The sequence below is a fragment of the Gavialis gangeticus genome, unplaced genomic scaffold (assembly GCF_001723915.1).
Source record: "Gavialis gangeticus isolate Ggan-Ray unplaced genomic scaffold, GavGan_comp1, whole genome shotgun sequence".
Lineage (NCBI taxonomy): Eukaryota > Metazoa > Chordata > Crocodylia > Gavialidae > Gavialis > Gavialis gangeticus.
This window is the reverse complement of record NW_017728994.1, coordinates 74,002,879-74,007,536: the sequence shown is the minus strand read 5'-3', so window position 1 is coordinate 74,007,536 and position 4,658 is coordinate 74,002,879. Positions and strand designations below refer to the sequence as shown.

The window sequence follows — 4,658 nt, the reverse complement described above, 5'->3', positions numbered from 1 at the left end:
TCCCCCAACCCCCGCTCCCCAGCCCCTACGTACCAGTTGGAGTCAGCTGGAGCTCCCTGCTGCAGGCACTGGGGACTGCCCGAATCATCAAAGCTCTCTGAAGCTTTTCTGAAGGTTCGGAGAGCTTTGAATCGATTCGGGCCTTTAAATTGGTCCCCTGGTTTGATTTGGATTCAGATATTTGGCCACCGAATTGGGCCAAATCTCCTCTGAATCAAACCACCACCTGAAGCTTCGCACAGCCCTACTGTTTGATCTATTTGTAAACTATGCACACACCAATAATGTATTTATTCTCATTTAAATATGTAATATAAATAAATAAAAATACACAAGTTACTTTCAAAGAAAACTTCTTAACCAGAAAATAAATCCTCATTCTACTCTGCACATGTTAAATATTTTATGTTTAAATCAAAATGGGAACATCTCTAACATGTTACAGTTACCATTGTGATGTAAAAGTTATCAGTATATTGTATATGGTTCTCTTGTTTTCTTCTTGCATGGTTATATTTTTAATCAGGCATCTGAAACTCTGTTATCCAAAACAGGGCACTGTTTCCCATACAAATTACATAGAAAAATTCCTTGATTTTTTGTATCAATAAGTTGTTTGCTATGTTATTCACATAATCAAGATGAGATGTTTCTAGTTTAACTAATAGTTTCTCATCTGTGACAAAGCGCACACTCAAAATAAATGTTGCCACCAATTTTAAGTAAACTTATTGTTTTGTGACTTGTGAATTTTGTCATTTCAGGGGCACTTCAGCCATATTCTGGACTTCTAGAAGATAAAAGATTGCAAATCAACAATAGTAACTTTTTTAACTTGTAGGAAAAAGGAAGTGTAAATGCTGTACAGCTGGATTTCTGTACACACCCATTCAATTAAGAGCATGGGCTTAGATTTGTTATACAGGAAGATTTTTTTATATATATTTTTGGTGTACAATACCTTATTCCTTGATTTTTACATTGGAAAAATGTTTTTAATTCGAGATTGCTTCCATCTTGATCTTTTTCCCCGGTGCCTCTCACTCAGTCAAGGTTTTCCTCCTAATCTTTATCGTGTTAGTAATGAGTAAAGAAACATGTGAAAATAGGACTGATTCAGGTTTTTTAAAAAAAATTACTGCTAGCCAAGCTTTTTGTCCAACCCTGTAAACCCTAACTTCTGTAAAGAGTCTTGCTGGAGCATTTTCTATCCTGTTTGGATAGTTTTATAGGTACTAGTAGGGAGCATTTCTTGCACATAGATGAGGAATTTCATTTGTAGCTCAGCCTCATGGAAGGGCACCTAAAGGGAGGGCTCTTTGCGCACAGATTCTGTTCCTGTGCTTGCATTTGTTTGCATCCAGGTACTCTGTTTTTAAAACTTTCCATGTTGATGGACAATACAGTTTTACATACACAGATGTCCTGGTGAAAAAGAAATGTTAAAAAAAAAGTTAGCAGTGTTATTTTCACAATATTCCATAGTTAAAAGTGGAATGCCATTACTTGCTCCAGGCAGTGGCCTACTCCGAACTGTCAAGGATACAACCAGCCTGCCACTCCTTGAACCCAACGTGTGAGGACTGATTTGCTTTCCTGTTGTTGTAGTCTGGCATGGGACAGCATTAGAATTTGTGTTTTTTACAATGCCATAAAGCATCGTAGCTTGAACATGTTAGTAAGGTGCACAATAAATATAATTGTTTAATAATAATTAATGTTTAATAATAAATTATTATTACTGCCACAGATTGAGATTTTAATAATCTTCTAAAATGAATCCATAACCAAAATTCAGCTATCTACTGTTGTGCCATTAGAGTGTGAGGGCAACATGCAGCTTCAGTTGAAGGATGGGGAATCAAAAGATAGACCATTTCTTGGAAGATCAGGAGCTGGGCTAATACGTCAGAGGCAGGTAGACATGACCATACTCCTTCTATAATGCATGCTCTCGTAGGTACACAGGGAGCACAAACTGTTTTAATTTGGAGGCTCTGGTTGTGCCCAGAGGCTGCTCAAGGGAGTGCTTCCTTTAAGCATCCAGGCACAATTTAGCCCCAAACAAACAACAAAGATTCTGGATCAGAGCCTTAGCTACATTCGCTGAAGGACCCAAATAGTTCATAGGACATTGTGGGCATTACAGCTTTCCACCTCCCTACTAATGGGAACAGTCAGGAGCCAGTTCAATTCCCCGAGCAATTTAAAACAGCAGCCCTAAAGCCACACTAGGCCGGCAACAGGCCTCTAAGGGCTGATATGCAGCCAAGCATTATGAGAGCACAGAATGCTCAGCTGATGCCCCTCACTGCTGCTCCCTGAATTGTAGTGGGGAGAGTTGTGGCTGGCAAAGGGTTGGCTGTTTCTAAGAAAAAACATTTTCTTAAATAAATTGATAGCATACAAATATCAAAAAGATAGAAGGCAAATCTATAAAGCAGAGCTACACTTTAGTGGCATGATTGCCTGTCATTTGGTAGGACATTTCCTCCACGTCAGTGCAAGTTTTAGTGATGTTAAAAAAAGAAATCCTTTCAGTGCGTGGATTTTTTTTCAAACATTTTAAAAAGATCTTCATTCATAAAAACAGTACATCTGTTAAAAGCTGGAATCTTTCAAAGCCACAGCAACCTCAAAGGGTGTATGGCTACTGCTAGCATGATTTCTCTTGACATAGCATTTTTTCCCTGGAAGTGGATGCAAGCTTTAGACCTAGCTGCAAGGGGGTATTTTCATATTAAAAGGATAAGAATGAGTGCACAAGTTATCATCTACTGACATTGATGCTTTTAAATACATTTTTTTTTAAATGGGGAAAAAAAAGTTGCCCCTAATTTATGAAGTAATTCATTCTGGTAGTGGTGGTAGTGATTCATTCTTATAAAATTTCCCAAGTTTTAGTTTTAAAAATATAGATAATATTACAAGCAAAATAAAGCATGACTGGGCACAAGTTTCTCTGAAGTAATACTTCAAGTAGATGGCTAAAAGTACAAAGCCAATAGTATCTGAAAATGTAGTTATTATACAGCAACTTGAATCCTCTTATGTTTTATTAAATAAAATGCAAGACAATTAATAACGAGTCTAACAGTCTATAACCAAAGAAAAGATATGGCAAAAGGCACATAAAACTAAAACAGAGTATAGAACAAAAGCAGTCTTGGTTCTGCTACAGGAAAAGATTGTGAGAATGTGTTAAAGCAGTTCAGCACCACCTATTTTTAAAACACTTGGGAACATGTCTGTCTGTATTGCTAAATTAGAAATGTGTTTATATGTTAACGGGAGAAATCTGAATTTTTTCAAAATAGCTTATTGTCAGTTACCTCTTACACTCTATTTGGATACTGTATGCGATTTCTTCCTTTGCTTTAATATTGTTATTTAGAAGAAAATCTCCGTTCATCTAGCTAAGTGACTGACAGTTACTAACTAATCTAATCCACTTCGAGAATAAACTATGTTAAGTGGACTGGAGGAAATATTTTTAGCAGATTGGACAATGAAGACCTCTTAATAATTCACCACTGTCACATCTTACCTAAGAAGGGCTAAATAAGGTAAATTATTTTGGGGAAAAACTAAAAAATATTAAACCAGTTATTACCATCTTCACCACATCCTATAATGTGTTTGCTGTAAAATAAGCAATAGCTGTATAAAAAGTTTGGTGAAGAGAATTTAGAAGATGCAAGATACAGTTTTTCTTCCATTTGTTAAAGAAAGAGGCATTAATAGGTTTCTGCTAGCACCTTGCTACTCCATCCCAGTGAGAATCATAATTTTAGCTTTTTCTTTTCTATCTTCTTTCCCAACTAATTTCTCTAATGCTTGAGTTCTGGGCTTTACCTAATTTCTTTTCTTCTTTTAGCTAAACCTTGAATACCAAAGACCACAATCCTACTGAAATTGCTGGTAATTCCAGATTATCTGGGCCCATCTACAATTGACATTCTACTCTTATTTCATAGTCTGCAAAAGCAAAAGGGAACTAACAGTACCCTGTGTCAGCTATCAATATGGCAGTAAACACTCTTTCTGCTTTTGATTAACAATGGTGTCTATTATGCAAATTAGATAGTTTCTTCACTACTCAAGATGAGACCAAATTTGAGAATTAAAGTAATTCACATGTGGCAAGTGTGTTCTTCCAAGCTTTGTAATGGCAACTACTGGCAAACTCTCAGGTACTATTTTTCTTAATGCACCTTACAGAAAAATGAAAAAAAAAAAAAAAGCTTCTGGGATGTAACATTTTAGGAGGGAGGGGTAAGAATCTAGTTGTGGTGACTTCCTACCATTTATGGTGTTGAGCTCTTGAAATACTTATGTAAAGCCCTGAAGTGAACTTGGCTACATGTTACTGATATTCTGGGAATACTCGACGCAAATCCAAGTGTGTTCTGTACCAGGGTGTCGAGCTTACCTTGCACCCTGGGCCATAGGCCACGATCTAGTAGTAGCTCTGGCTTTGACCCAGCGCAAATAGAGGCAGTTACAGTATAGGGCACACAGCTCAGCTCCAGCTCCTGCTGCATGCCCTGTGCCACAGCCATAGTTGCTATTGCCCCTGCATGCCCCATGCCACAGTGGGGCCAGTGGCCAAGAACTGGGTCCACAGCAATGGCAACAGGCAAACCAGAGCTGTATCA

The 4,658-nt window shown here is 37.6% G+C and overlaps 1 long non-coding RNA gene across 1 annotated transcript in view; it reads left to right on the top strand.

The window, feature by feature from the left end:
* LOC109287723 overlaps positions 1 to 3,478 on the top strand; it is a 10,347-nt gene extending 6,869 nt beyond the window's left edge. Inside the window, exon 4 of the long non-coding RNA XR_002094952.1 lies at positions 765 to 3,478. This is a non-coding gene — a long non-coding RNA (uncharacterized LOC109287723). The remainder of the gene's footprint in view (positions 1 to 764) is intronic.
* The last annotated feature ends 1,180 nt before the right edge of the window (positions 3,479 to 4,658 follow it).